This window comes from Sturnus vulgaris, chromosome 28 (genome assembly GCF_052056855.1).
Source record: "Sturnus vulgaris isolate bStuVul1 chromosome 28, bStuVul1.hap1, whole genome shotgun sequence".
NCBI lineage: Eukaryota > Metazoa > Chordata > Aves > Passeriformes > Sturnidae > Sturnus > Sturnus vulgaris.
In genome coordinates this window covers 2,814,084-2,830,529 of record NC_142270.1, presented here as the reverse complement: position 1 = coordinate 2,830,529, position 16,446 = coordinate 2,814,084, and positions in this window count along the sequence as shown.

Below are 16,446 nucleotides of genomic sequence, written 5' to 3'. Positions count from 1 at the left end.
TGTATAAACCATAATAGTAGTAGTAATGCTAAGGCTTGGAGACTGCAGTTCCCAGAGTAGGCCCTGGGAAACTAACTTAGGAATGTGCTGTGCTGAGGAAACAATGTTCAAAAGATTTAGCAGAGCATGCAGAACTGTTAGTGATAAGGTTAGAGTATAATCATAAAGAAAGTACTGGTGGTGGGGAGTGGCGTAAGAGGGAGATTAAGGGGGAGGACACTATAGTCCTAGGGTAAGCAACCATGTAGGATCTATGATGTAAAATGTTATCTACAAGGTGAATGTATCTATATTATTTAGAAGAATGTGTACTTCTGCACGTAAACCATTTGTAAAAAAGGGTATAAAAACCCTCTGAAAAAGGGAACCAGTGGGATTCTGACTTTGGACGTGAGTCTGCAGGTCCCCGGGCCCCGAATAAAGCACCGCATAAACTGACGCTCTGTTAGTTTGTGTTTTAATTTGGGGTATTGGGCAACAGCACCATAGAGACTGAGCAAGGAAAATCTCCCTGGAAGACCGCGGCAAAATCACCTGGAATTCTCGTGCACGAAGAGCCAGACAGGAGCATGGGACTGTGAGTATCTGTGTGGTTTGGTGGGGGTGACTGTGTGCTTGCCTGAATGAGACGTGGCCTTTGCTGCGGAGCGAGAGCGGAGTCCTTCTATCCGTGTTTGCAGCATCCCGCGAGGGACCTGGCCGGTGACCGGACGAAGCGAGTGAGCACAAAGGGGGAAACTGCTTTTCTTGTCCTAGCCCAGGTAGAGGCCAGGTCCTTCCCATCCTAGCCCAGGCAGAGGCCAGGTCCTTCCCATCCTAGCCCAGGTAGAGGCCAGGTCCTTCCCATCCTAGCCCAGGCAAAGGGCAGGACCCAGGGAGGGGAGGAAGGGGGAGGAAAAGAAAAGCAGATTGCAACACACCAGTCACAGAGGGAGAAGGGAAAAGCTGCTTTTCCCATCCCAGCCCAGGTAGAGGCGGGTTCCAGTCCATCCTGACCCAAGGAGAGGCAGGGGTTCGGGTGGAACACATCGGGGAGTACAAACACCTCAAGACAGTCCCTTGAGGTAAAAATGGGACAAAGAGAGAGTAAGATTCTGAGTCCCAGGGACCCACGAAGAGGTTCAAGTTCATTTGGTCCACATGGAGACCGGGAAAATAAAGACACGAGAAGTATTTTGCCAGAAAAAGCACCAGGCAGCCCTTTGGGAATAATATTTAGATGTTGAGACACAGGGGTGGTATACAGAGGAAAAAGTAAAGAAAAATTGATTCAATATTGCATGGTGGAATGGACCAGAGAAATGATCCGTAAAGATAACCTATACTGGCCCATGTTGGGATCATTTGAGGGTTGGATTTGTCAGGCATTAAACACATATGTGGCTTGTAAAGAACCATTGAACAGAGAGGAATGTGAGTATGCTGCCCTGTGGGCAAAACAGTCCAAGCCATCCTTGATATAGACTTTAAAAGAAAAAGAGGATGAGGATAAAAAAAAGGTTACCTGGGAACCCCTCGATAATCTCCCACCTCCGTATAATACAGAAAATACAGGAGACCCCCCCTCCACGCACCCACTTCTCCTCCTGGTACTCCCACAGCTCTAAGAACTCGCTCCAGTCAAAGGAATACCAGGAGAGATAGAATCACCAGAGAGGAGGGAGATAACGACACAAAGGCTCGCCTTTAGCCCCTGAGGGCAGTGCCATTAGCAAGACAACAGGCTGGCTTAATTGGATTTGTAAATGTTCCCTTGAACACAGGGAAAGTGAGAAACTTTAAAAAAGAAATGGGAAAACTATTAGAAGATCCTATAGGAGTATCAGAGAGACTAGATCAATTCCTCGGACCAAGTATGTATACTTGGATGGAATTCCAATCTATATTAAGTATCCTATTCACCACGGAAGAACAGGAAATGATCAGACAGGCTGGAATGAGGGTATGGGACTGGGAACATCAGATTGGACCTAGGGGAGACCAGAAATGGCCATTAAATAATCCTAACTGGGATAATCAGAATGATGTCCATCACCTGAATATGATGGACTTAAGATGGATACTCGTTAAAGGTATCCGAGAGTCAGTTCCTAAAGGACAAAATATTAATAAAGCCTTCAGTGAACAACAAAAAAAGGATAAATCCATGACTGACTGGTTGGAGTGGCTGAGCAAAGATCTCCAAATGTACTCCGGGATAGACCCTGACACACAAGTGGGTCAGGCACTCCTCAAAACCCAATTTGTTGCTCCATCATGGGGAGATATTAGAAAGAAATTAGAAAAGTTAGATGATTGGCAAGATCGGGGGTTACAGGAATTGCTAAGAGAAGCACAAAAAGTTTATGTAAGGAGGGATGAAGAGAAGCAGAAAGCAAAAGCAAAAATCTTCATAGCTGCAGTTCGTGAAACACAGAAAGAAACCCAGCAGAAAGGGGGAGGGAAAACACAAAAACCCCCACCAAAACAAGGAAATGAAGCAGGAAATAATTCACCAAGGCAAACCTCTTTGACTGTAACAAGAAAGGTCATATAAAGAAAAATTGTAAAGAACGGATAGGGGATGAAAAAATGTTCCAGGAAGATATTGTCGTCAATGGATAGAAGGATTTAGTGAGAAAGTAAAATTTCTATATGAAAAACTTACCACTAATCGCCTAAAATGGACAGAGGTGGATGATTAAAGTTTTGAAAAGGTCAAATATGCTTGAATTCCAGCCCCTGTACTCAGTCTCCCAGACTTGGAGAGACCATTTCAGTTATTTGTAAATACCTCTGATCAAACAGCATATGGGGTACTCACCCAGGAATGGGCAGGCAGTCGAAAGCCAGTGGGATTTTATTTTAAACTGCTCGACCCTGTCAGTCGGGGTTGGCCCACACGCCTCCAGGCCCTAGTGGCCACAGCACTTTTAATTGAAGAAGCCCGAAAAATTACCTTTGGGGCACCCCTAGTGATCCACACCCCTCATAACGTCAGGGGAATTCTGAATCAAAAAGCTGAGAAATGGTTAACTGATGCCCGAATATTAAAATATGAAGCTATTCTAATCACTTCCCCAGATTTGGAGCTAAAAGCAACAACTGCTTAAAGTCCTGCACAATTCCTATATGGGGAACTGGGAGAAAATGTAGAACATGATTGTGTGGGCGTTATAGAATTACAAAAATGAGACGTGACTTGGGAGAAGTTGAATTTAAGGATGGAGTAAAATTGTTTATAGATGGATCTTCTCGAGTGGTAGAAAGAAAACAAAAATCAGGATATGCCATAGTAGGAGGAGAAGAATTGAAATTAGTAGAATCCGGACCATTAAACACAGCATGGTCACCTCAGGCTTGTGAACTATTTGCTCTTTATAGGGCACTGTCTTATTTAGAAGTTAAAAAAGGAATGATATCTATGGATTCTAAGTATGCCTATGGCATAGTCCACACATTTGGTCAAATTTGGGAAGAAAGGGGGTTAATTAACACTCAAGGACAGGGGTTGATACATCAAGAATTAATTGTTGGAATGCTAGAGGCTCTCAGGGACCCCACTGAAATTGCTGTGGTCCACATAAGAGGGCACCAAAAAGGAACAAGCTACCATACAAGGGGGAATAATCTGGCTGTCAAAGAAGCAAAAAAAGCAGCATTGGAGCAAAAACCAGTTTCTGTATTAAGTACTACAGTTAGAGATCTCAGCCCCAATCAGGAATTACAGAAGCTATTTACTGCTCAGGAAAAAGAAGCGATAAAAAAATTAAAGGCAGAACAGCATGAGAATAAATGGGTCTTACCAAATGGCAGGGAAATTTTACCTAAGACCCAGGCCAGACAAATTATTGAACAATTACACCAACAAACACATTGGGGAACCCGAGCACTAGCAGACCAATTTTTAAATTTTTTTGGATGCATCGGCATTTTTGATATTGCAAAGCAGAGCGTACAGGGTTGTTTAACTTGTCAGAAAATTAATAAAAAAGGTATGAGACAAGGTCCTTCAGGAGGACGGAAAACTGCTTACACACCCTTTGAAAGAATACAAATAGATTTTACAGAATTACCAAAAATAGGAAGGTGGAAATACTTACTAGTGATAGTAGACCAATTAACCCACTGGGTAGAGGCATACCCTGCAGCTAGGGCCACATCACAAGTGGTAGCCAAAATATTGTTGGAACACATAATCCCAAGGTATGGCCTGGTTCGAGCAATAGACTCAGACCAGGGGATGCACTTTACATCAAAGGTGCTGCAGTCACAGACCCCGGCACTGGGCATCAGCTGGGAGTATCACACACCTTGGCACCCTCAGAGTTCTGGGAGGGCTGAAAGGATGAATCAAACACTAAAACAACAGCTGTCTGAATTAATGACTGGGACTAAAATGCCATGGACAAAGTGCCTCCCACTAGCCCTGTCTAATATACGAACAATGCCCAATTAAAAAACAGGGATTTCACCATATGAAATGCTGTATGGCATGCCTTACCCTAAAGGAGTACGCCTTGATCCGACCTTCGTTCAGGACCCTTCTCTTCAGAATTACATAATAACAATCAGCAAAAACTTGGAAGAATTAAGAGAGAAGGGGATTTTAGCTCAAACTGTCCCTCGAGGATTTGCCATACATAAGATTAAGCCAGGACAACATGTGTTAATTAAAGTATGGAAAGAAGAAAATCTGGATCCAAAATGGGAAAGACCGTATTTAGTTGTGTTAACAACTGAAACAGCTGTGAGGACAGCTGAAAAGGGATGGACACATGTGACTAGAGTCAAGGGTCCTGGAACCCCTCCTACTGCAGGTTGGACAGTGACATCTGAGCCTGGAGACCTCAAAGTGTGAATTCAGAAGACTTGATGTCAATATCGGATCAATTAGTCTCAAAAGTCTCCCAATCAGGACTGAAATTCACCTGTCCCAAACCCGGGTGTAGCCCATTCATCAAGAAAAGGTGTCCCTATTGTATTGAGTTGTGGTGGTGTCATTCCTATGGTGGGCATCCCCCATTGGCATTATGTGTCCAGTGTAGAAGAAATGAATGTAAGGAAACTATGAAGGTATTAATACCCTATCAGCACACGGAGAAATCGAAATTGATGATCATAACAGGTGGGAGTTATTTGAGAATGGAATAAGGAAAGAGAGCCAGAGCAGAGGTATTGGCAAGAAAGTGTCGGAAGGATTGTGTATACTGTGCTCTTACTGCTGTACCTCGTACTGGAATGTTAAAGCTAAAAGCTGGGACAAAATTAAGAAACACTACCAAAAGAGAAAGACAAAGTGGGAGAGCCCAGGACATATTCCCTGCTGCCGAGAAGATTAAACAAACCTCGGCTACTGGCAGCAACCCCGTAGGCCTTGAGGGAGGCAGAGGGATGAAAATGGTCATGGGAGTCATCCTATTGCTAATGATGATAAAAGGAAATAATGCTGATGCTTGTTCCAAGTGTCACCAGACAACTGGGTACGGGGATGCACGGTATCCACCCTTGCCTTCACACATATCAATTCGGCCTGCTATAATAAACACAACTTAGAAACTTGCACTATGATGGGAAGAAGTTAGTGGGTAGCCAGCAATTTGGGAAAAGGAGGGTGGGCTCCATCAGCATACCAAAGTTGTCCAGAAGGAGAGACACACCTCTGCTTCACAAAAGAAGGTATGTGGGGATACTCAGATGAGGGAGGAGTGCAAGATCACAACAAGGAGGAATTGATAAAAAATATAACTAAAGTGTTCAAAGGAACAAGGACAAACCATGGGAGAAGTTTTAACTTGTATTAGAAAATAAAACAACAACTCAGCGAATGGGACTTACCCACCTTGGGAAAAATTTATTTGTAGAATTAATGAAAGAAATCACTACTGAACTGAACTGAACTCACTGTTGGATCTGTGGAGGAATGCAAATGACTGAACAATGGCCATGGAGGGGGGAGGGATTGGGCCCAGAGCAGTTGTTACAGTGGAATCAAACAGAAATATCGAGGGGAGTCAGTAGACCTGAAGGGTGGGTTCTAAGTCATGAAGTGATAGGAGAGGTATGTATAACACGTCAGGGAACTAACTTTACCCAATATGTGGGGCACACCCCTGTAAGACTGTCCTGATTACAAATGCAAGCAATCAGTCTTGGCGGCCCAAAGCTCCAGAAGGATATTGGGGAAAGTTAAGTAAAGGTAATTGTATAAAGAACAATTTTACAGTACTCTGCTGGAACAATAAAAATAGAGCCAACCCTTATGAAGAAGTAAAAAGTGTAAGGACCTATTGGCAACAACCTGAATCAGTTAAACTAAGCTAGAAAGCCCCAGATGGAATATTTTGGATTTGTGAGAAAAGAGCTTATAATACCCTGCCAAAAAGATGGAGAGGGACATGCACTCTAGGGATTATCCAGCCTGCGTTTTTTACATTACCAAAGGAAAAGGGTAATAGAGTGTTAGGAGTTCCCTTGTATGAAACTTTGTCTCGAAATCAAAGGAGCACCCACATAGGGGGAACACAAATCTGGAAGGATGATGAATGGCCCCCAGAAGGAATTATTTAATATTATGGACCAGCTACCTGGGCTCAAGATGGGAGCTGGGGCTATCACACTCCAATTTATATGCTAAATAGAATTATCAGGCTACAAGCCGTAGTAGAAATCACTTCCAACAGGACAGCCCGAGCAATGGAATTGATGGCTAAACAACTTACCCAAACTAGAGCAGCAGTATATCAAAACCAACTGGCTCTGGACTATCTGTTAGCTGAAGAAGGGGGAGTGTGTGGGAAGTTTAATAATTCTGAATGCTGCTTAGAAATTGATGATAATGGTGAAGTAATTACTAAAATTGCAGAAGAAATAAAACAAATAGCCCATGTACCTGTACAAACCTGGAACTCTAGACTTAATGATAATTGGTGGAATAACCTGTTGAGGGAGAACTCGGCGGAAGAAATTAGGGTTTATGTTAACATGTGCATTATTAGGACTATTGTTCATCCCTTGTCTTGTTCCATGCTTCATTTGACAAATCCAATCAGTGGTTCAAGGAATGCAAGTCGCTACAATACCAATAGACCCTGAGAAGGCAACAAAATTAATGGCAGTAAATGAATTAAATCGAGTACAAGAGGTACTGACAAAATTTAAAGCCAGACCATGAATCAATGGGATAAAAAAAGAGAAGAGGGGAAATTGTGATAATTGATAAAAGATTCATGTTAATCACAAAAGCAGTGGGGTTTGCATAAAGCAGAATAGTAAGCTCTGAAGTGAAGCATGGACACTAGATAAAGGAAAGTATATGATTAAATCATTCTGTTTAAAATCAACTTCTTAGGTTATATTATGTTGTATTATGTTACATTATAATATATTATGTTTTCCAAATAAGATGTATTGGCTACCAGCTTGCAAAATCAGACTTCCCAATAGCCCTTCCTGCCTTTGTCTGATCAATACTGCCTATCCCAAAAACCAGACTCCAGAACTTCTCTGGTGGTTATCTCCAAGGCCCAGATGGCTATCTGTGACTGATTATCACCCAAAGGCTTTGTGAATTTGTGTAAGGATGTTTATTCAACCACCACTGCTTATGACAACAAGAACCCAAAAATTAGAGATTACAACGAGAACTCACAGTATGAGAAGAGGCTGCAAACCAAGGTTGGGTGGAGCGTGGAGTTGGTGGTGACCCCTCACGTTCCCCAGGGCGCTGCTTGCTCTGTCTATATCAAATAAAGCACTCTAAATTTTGCTGAATATCGAGACTTTTGTCTCTCATTTATAGCAACCTGGGGAAGGGAAGCATCCAGGGAGAGCTCCGAGCCCCTTGCAGGGCCTGAAGAGGCCCCAGGAGAGCTGGGGAGGGACTGGGAGCGCCCGGAGCTGCTCCCAAAATGGCGGCGTGACCCCGGCCCCTCCCCCACCCCGCCCTCACACCTGCCGCCCACACCCCAGGCCCGAGCCACGCCCCTTTTGCAACCCTCCTCCCGACCAATCAGATCGCTCGCTCACGGCCTGGCCACGCCTCCTCTCTGTGTCCTCACAGTGTGGAACGCTGTTTGCTCCGCCCACAACCCTGGTTCTCGACTCCCATTGGCTGTCGCCAAGGCGGGTGGGGCTTGTTCTGGGTATATAAAGAGGGCCGGTGGGCCCCTTTGGATCAGTTCGGGATCGGGAGCAGCGGCGGCAGGAGGAGGAGGAGGAGACCCCGGCGAGGGGCCCCGAGGAGCGCACCGGGAGGACACCCACGGGGCGGGGGGAGATCGGCATCGTCTACCGGGCAACGATGGGCGCGGAGACCCCACCGATGGCTCCGCTCCACGGAGACCACCCCACCCATCACCAAGGCGAGCACAGACACCACCCGGCCCCTCCCAGCAACGGGACGGGCGCGGAGATGTCCTGACCTCTCTTCCCATCTGCACACAGGATGAGGATGGACAGGACGGAGACAGCCCGGTACTCCCCTTGGGTTGAGGAGGGCGGACAGCAGGGCGAGCATCCACCCTGGGGCCACGATGAGGGACACTGGAGTGAGGGCCCCGGACACGGCCCGGAGCGTCCCCCGCGTGGAGTGCGGATGGCGAACACCGGGGCGAGGACGACGGACAACGACGGCGACGCCGCGCCCCCGCTTCCCCCCGGTTCATCCCCTGGGTAAGGCGGAGGGACACCGGCCGGAGCTTCCCCGCGGGGCGAGGACGACGGAGACACCGCCCCCAGAACCCCCCGGAGCTCCCCCGGATCGAGGAGGCGCCCCGGGCTGCCAAAGCTGAGGTGGACGGGGACCACCCGGGTCACCCCCTGACCTCTCATCCCCACACAGGACCAGGACGGAGACGATCCCGCCCCCATAGCGGAGGAGCAGCAACGATGGGCGCGGAGACCCCACCAGAGGCTGCTCCGCTCCACGGAGACCACCCCACCCATCACCCAGGTGAGCACAGACACCACCCGGCCCCTCCCCGCAATGGCAAGGGGGTGGACATGGCCTCACCCCCCTCCCATCCCCACGCAGGATGGGCATGGACACGACGGACACAGCCCGCTCCTGCCAAGGGCTGAGGACGGCGGGCACCCCCAGAGCATCCCCGGGGCCAGGACGGCGGAGACACCGCCCCCAGCGCCCCCCGGGGCACCCCCACAATGAGCAGGCGCCCCGGCCTGCCAAAGGTAAGGACAAAATAAAATGGGCAACAATCACATCCAGTGCTGTGCCTGATCTTTGCTTTCCCAACGACTCCCTCGCCACCCAAACCAACCACAAAGCCCCCGCCTGCCCCCTGCCACAGGAGGATGGAGACCCCCGGCCCTCGGCCGGCCGGGGAGCACGGATGGCCCGGCCTTGTGTCCATCCTCCTCCTCCTCCCTGGGCACTCCTGGGGCTCTTCAGTCCTCTCCTGGCAGGCAGTGAGCGGGGCTGGGGGGGTCTGTGGCTGTGTCATGCCTGGGGATGCTCGGGACGCTCACCCCGAGGGAGAGGGACAGAGACCCCCTGGCCTTACAAGCATTTCCCAGGCCCAGAGGGATGGAGACCCCTCGAGCATCCCTGTGGCCCTGGCCCACATAAAACTGGCACCAGTCAAGCTGGAAGCTGGAATTGTGATCCCAAGGCCTGAGTTCTGACCCTGAGCCTTGAGCTGGAATTGTGACCCTGAGCCCAAGCTCTGTCCTTAAACTGGAACTGTGACCCCGAGGTGCAGCTCAAATTATGACCTCACACTGGAGCTCTGAGCCTCAGCCTTGAGCCCAAGCTTTGGCCCCAAACTGCAACTGTGACAGCCAGCCTGGAGCTGGAATTGTGAAACCAAATGGGAGCTCTGACTCCAAACTGGAATTGTGACCCCAAACTGGAGCTCTGACCCTCAGCCTTCAGCTGGAATTGTGAAACCAAATGGGAGCTCTGATCCCGAGCAGGAACTGTTATCCCAAACTGGAATTATGACACCCCAAGTTTTGAGCTGCAATTATGACCCCAAATTGAGATCTGACTCCACGTCCTCAGCTGGAATTGTGACCTTGAGCTGGAATTGTGATCCCAAGCCCTGAGCTCTGTCCCTGAGCCTTGAGCTGGAACTGAGACCCCGAGCCCACGTTGTGACCTCAAACTGGAATTGTGACCCCAACCTGGAGCTCTGACCCTGAGTCAGAAATTGCAATTTTGTCCCTAAGCCCAAGTTGTGATCCTGAGTCCTGAGATCAAAGTGTGACCTCAAACTGGAATTTTGACGCAGAATGGGAGCTCTGACCCTAAACTGAAGCTCTGAATCTTAAATTGCAATTTTGTCCCTGAGCCAGAATTGTGCCCCTGACTCCTGAGCTGGGAAAGAGAACTCAAAGTGGAATAATGACCCTGAGCCTTGAGCTGCAATTGTGATTCCAAACTGGAATTGTGACCTCAGACTGGAATTGGGACCTCAGACTGGAATTGGGACCTGAAGCCTTGAGCTGCAATTGTGATTAAAATCTGGAATTGTGACCTCAAACTGGAATTGTGATCTCAAGCATTTCAGCTGGAATTGTGACCTCAGACTGGAATTGTGACCTTGTTGGGGGTTGAATGGTTCCCTTTTTTTTCTGTGGAATTTCTCCCATTGTTATGCCAAGTAGTTGTGGCTACACATTAAAACAAGAAGATAATGTTCTCTTGCAGGGGGGTGGGTGGAGGGCCAGCGGGGTAGACCGGAAAGGTAAAGATGGGATGGGGGGTCTGGGAGGTCTGGGACTCTCTCGTTTGGCTCGTGGAGGGAAAGGACTCCCCGTGCTCCGATCTGGCATCTCCCCTGCCATCCCAGCACTGAGATCCATGCTCCCTGCCGTTGGACATCGCTCTGCTGCTCTCCCACCTCACCCTACTATCTCCAGACACTCTGCTGAGCACCACGACTGACACCTTGAGGGGGAGTCACTTTCCCCATCCCTCTCACCCCTGGGCCGCGGCCGCCATCACCCAGCCCTCTTCAACTGCACGGGACCTGCCCTGCCCCCAGCACCGGTAACTGAGCGCAGGGAGAGAGGGCCTTGGCCAAAAGGGACTGGAACTGAGCTATACTGTTCTGTTCTGTTGTCAATTTTTATACCTGTTGTTGTTTTCTGCCTTGTTAGATATCAGTAAAGAACTGTTATTCCTATCCCCACATCTCCTGCCTGAAGGTGTCTGAATTGGACCTAAAATAATTAGAAGGGAGGGGGTTGCACTCTGCATCGCAGAAAAAGGGCTCCTGTCTTTCCTTAGACCATACCTGTCTTTCAAACCAAGACAGATTTTGGCGCCCAACGTGGGGCATTGCCTGAGGGCATTGAGAGAGGGGTAGAAAAGGGAATAACAGTTCTTAAATTACCCAAGCTTGTGGTAGGTGACACCATGCTGTCCAGCTTACCCTGGATTGGCCTCCATGTGGTCACTGCTATATCTCTCCCATTTGCAAGCCCTTTTTTAAACATGAGTTTCATAACCAAGGTTACTATGGCTATTATCCATTTCATTTTGTGGGTTGATCAGTTGAGGAATTCATGGATTTTTAATTTTCTCTGGAAGATGGCCACATGGATTCAAGAGCTATCAGACTCTAAGTGTGTGTTTCTGGGGCTACTTCAATAATGGTACTTACTGTGAGGAAGTGGCAGCAGGTGAAATTTTTTCTCAACCCATCACAGGGTTTTTGAAGTTCACCCCACCAGTCTTCAAGGGGTTCCAATCCACTTTAAATGCTAATGACATTATATTGTGGCTAGTGTTGCTTATATCCCTGTTAAACCTGTTCTATCTAACATTCAGAGATAAGGGGAGATTGACTTGGATAACAACCCTGATACCTACCCCAGGGATTAGTGATGTTACCCCAGAGCCTGATCCTGTCCCAGAGACTAGGGATATTACCCCAGAGTTTGACCCTGCCCCACAGCCCACCTCGGAAAAGACCCACCCAGAATGGGTGGGGGTGCTAGCGAAGGAGATACGTGAGATGGGCCAGATGCTGAAGGAGTACCTCTCCCCAGCTGGTGAGAAACCCTCCCCCTGCCTTAAAGAGGGAGACTCTGATGGTGCAGCAGTGGGACCCACAGATGTTACATCTGTCCAGGTTCCAGCTGAACTGCAAGGGCACTCACAGCCAGCAGCAGTTGCCCCTGTGGAAACTAGGAAGTCTAAGATGAAAACAAGGCACCTAGATAATAAGGGTCAGGAAGGGGGCCCCTCACAAGCAGCAGGGGAGCCAGAAGTTGAGATCATCACCGAGTCCCTGTCATACCAGAGTCTCCGTAACCTGCGAAAAGACATTGTACGACGGGGCCGTGAGCCTTTTACAACCTGGTTACTGCGGGTCTGGGACCTTATGGGTACAGGTGTGCAACTGGATGGTACTGAGGCAAGGAATTTGGGAGCCTTGACCCAGGACTCAGGTGTGGACCAGGTATTTGTAAGGGAGACAGGTCTCCTTTCCCTCTGGGAGCGACTTTTAATGAGTGTGAGAGAGAGATTTGTCCACAGGGAAAGAATGCAGAAGCACCACCAGAGAACGCGTTGGAATACCCTTGAGGAAGGGCTCCAACAGCTGAGAGAAGTGGCAGTACTGGAGGTGCTCTTTGGGAGGGATGGACAGCATGACAATGACCCTGACAAGGTCAGGTGCACAGGGCAGATGTTGTGGAATCTGGCAAACCTGGGCCCATCTCAATATACCACCTTTATTGCAATGATTAATGCTGATACCAACCAAGTGACAGTGGGTTCTGTTGCCAACAGGCTCAGGAATTATCAGAGTATGATGGCTGACCCAGTGCAGGCTCATGTCTCTGCTGTGGCTAAGGACCTCAGAGAGGAGTTTAAGGAGGAGATGAAGGAGATAAGGGAAGAGGTGAGGAAGATCAGTGCAGCACCAGTGCGAGTCATGGACCCCAAAAGTAGAGCCCAACGCCCCCCAGCTAGGGAGAGAGGGTACACCCCACGTGCTGACCTGTGGCTTTTTCTACGTGACCACGGGGAAGACATGAGAAGGTGGGATGGGAAACCCACTTCTGTCCTGGCAGCACGGGTGAGCCAACTCAGGGAGGGGAACACCAACAGAGGGAACTCCACTAAAGTGAGGGTAGCCTCAGCCTCCCATGACCAAGGTGCAGGGTATTACAGAAGGGAGGATGATCTGTCAGATCCCCTTGAAGGAACCTCCAGTATGTATGCCCAGGAGAGAAATAATAACCAGGGCTAGAGGGGCCCTGCCTCTAGCCAGGGAGAGGCACGGGAAAACCGGATCTTTTGGACGGTGTGGATCCAATGGCCCAGCACATCAGAGCCACAGGAACACAGAGCATTGGTTGACACTGGTTCACAATGTACATTAATACCATTGGGACATGTCGGGAAGGAACTTGTTTCATTTGCTGGGGTTACGGGGGATCTCAGGAATTGACTTTGTAATAGCCATTCCTGAGGAAGTCTATGCCTAGAATACATGGTGCCTCTGGGCCAGTCACAATTGGATGTTTCTGCCACTCTTTCCCAGTCAGGCTCACCTCAGCCTCCAGCAAAGACCCAAAGGGACTCAGGTGGGCTTTTGGAATAGCTGCTGTGGCAGCAGAGGGCATTAAGCAGTTGAACACCCTGCCTGGGCTATCAGAAAACCCATCTGCAGTGGGACTCCTCAGGGTGAAAGAGCAACAGGTGCCAATTGCTACCTCAACAGTGCACCGCCAGCAGTACCGGACGAATCGAGATGCCGTGATCCCCATACACAAGATGATCCGTGAGCTGGAGAGCCAAGGGGTGGTCAGCAAAACCCACTCACCCTTCAACAGCCCCATCTGGCCTGTGCATAAATCTGAAGGAGAATGGAGATTGACCATGGACTATCATGCATTGAATGAGGTGACTGTCCTAGGGTGATGTTATGGTGTTTCTATCTCCAATCGTGTCTCCTGATTATGTTTGGTATTATGTCCTGTGCTTCCAGGACTGAGTCTGAGAGTGAAGCTTTGTTTTGTCTTGTTATCAGCCGGCTCACCTCCCCCATGGTCTATGTTTAGGAGAGGTTTTAGCTCGGCTTGCTTGCTTGCCTGCTTGCTTGCTTGCTTGCTTGCTTGCTTGCCTGCTTGCTTGCCTGCTTGCTCGCTTCTGCCTTTTTCTTTCCTTCGCTTTGCCCTTGCTTTCTGCTTATTAGTTAGTTCAGCTAAGCAGTCCAACTTTTTCCCTGGACTGTTTTCTCTTCCACCCCGTCCCCTCCCTCTCCTGGATACCATCTGAATGGACGGGGACCTGGGAACCCCAAGAAACACCGGGAGGCTACACTTTGTCACCTGCAGCAGTCATCCCCAGCGCCAGAGACTGATAACTGAGCGACCACTCGCCAGAGAGACTGAGTTTGTCATCCCTTCAGAACGGTGAAAGAGTTTTTTTTTTTTTGTCAGCTGGTGTTGTCTTTTTTCCCTGTGCTGGGGAGTGTCTTGCTTGTTAAATAAACAGGTTTTTTCTCCCACTCTTCTCCGAGGAAATTCTTCCCGAACCCGGTGGGGTGGGGGGGAGGAGTCGTGGGGTTTGCTGTCTGGGGGCTCCTTCTGGAGGTTTTCCCCCAGATTTGCCCAAAACCAGGACAGTGACTCCACCACTGAGCGCTGCTGTGCCGGACATGCTGGAACTGCAGTGTGAGCTGGAGTCCAAGGCAGCCAAGTGGAACGAGACCATTGACATCGCCAATGCATTCTTCTCCATTCCTCTGGCAGTAGAATGCAGGCCTCAGTTTGCTTTCACCTGGAGGGGTGTGCAATACACGTGGAACCAACTGCCCCAGGGGTGGAAACACAGCCCCACCATCTGTCATGGGCTGATCCAGGCTACACTGGAGAAGGGTGGAGCTCCAGAACATCTGCAGTACATTGATGACATCATTGTGTGGGGGGACATGGCAATGGAGGTATTTCATAAAGGAGAAAAGATCATTCAGATTCTGCTGGGAGCTGGCTTTGCCATTAAAAAGAGCAAAGTCAAAGGGCCTGCCCAAGAGATCCAGTTCCTGGGAGTAATGTGGCAAGATGGACGGCACCAGATTCCCAGTGAGGTCATCAATAAGATCTCTGCAATGTCTCCACCAACCAGCAAGAAGGAAACACAAGCTTTCCTAGGTGCCATAGGCTTTTGGAGAATGCACAGTCCTGAGTACAGCCAGATTGTGAGCCCTCTTTACCTGGTCACCCGCAAGAAGAACGATTTCCACTGGGGCCCTGAGCAGCAGCAAGCCTTTGCCCAGATCAAGCAGGAGATCGCTCATGCAGTAGCCCTTGGCCCAGTCAGGACGGGACCAGATGTGAAGAACGTGCTCTGCTCTACTGCCAGGAGCCATGGTCTGTCCTGGAGCCTTTGGCAGAAGGTGCCTGGGGAGACTCGAGGGCGACCACTGGGATTCTGGAGTCGAAGCTACAGAGGGTCCAAGGCCAACTACACTCCAACGGAGAGGGAGATCTTGGCCGCCTATGAAGGGGTTCAAGCTGCCTCAGAGGTGGTTGGCACGGAAACACAACTCCTCCTGGCACCCCGACTACCGGTGCTGGGGTGGATGTTTAAAGGAAAGGTTCCCTCAACCCACCATGCCACTGACGCCACATGGAGTAAATGGACTGCCCTCATCACACAACGCGCCTGTATTGGAAACCCGAATCGCCCTGGGATTTTGGAGATAATTACCAACTGGCCGGAAGGGGAAGACTTTGGTCTTGCCGACGAAGAGGAACAGGAACAAGTGACCTGGGCTGAAGAAGCCCCACCATATAACCAACTGCCAGCAGATGAAACATGCTATGCTCTTTTCACTGATGGTTCCTGCCGCATCGTGGGAATGAACCAGAAGTGGAAAGCAGCCGTATGGAGCCCCACACGACAGGTCGCACAAGCTACCGAAGGAGAAGGTGGATCGAGTCAACTTGCTGAACTCAAAGCTGTTCAGCTGGCCCTGGACATTGCTGAAAGAGAGAAGTGGCCAAAACTCTACACTGATTCATGGATGGTAGCCAATGCTCTGTGGGGATGGCTGGAAAGGTGTAAAAAGGCTGACTGGCAACGTAGAGGAAAACCAATTTGGGCTGCCGAAGAGTGGAAAGACATTGGCCCCCGGACAGAGAAATTACCTGTGAAGGTTCGCCATGTAGATGCCCACGTTCCTAGAAGTAGAGCTAATGAAGAGCAGCAAAACAATCAGCAGGTAGATCAGGCTGCACAGATAGAGGTGTCGAAGATAGAGTTAGACTGGCAGCACAAGGGAGAGTTGTTCCTGGCTCGATGGGCCCGTGATGCCTCAGGCCACCAGGGTAGAGATGCCAGCTATAAGTGGGCATGAGACCGAGGGGTGGATCTAACCATGGACAGTATTTCTCAAGTTATCCATGACTGTGAGACGTGCGCTGCCATCAAGCAGGCCAAGCGGGTGAAGCCCCTCTGGTATGGGGGGCGATGGGCCAAATATAAGT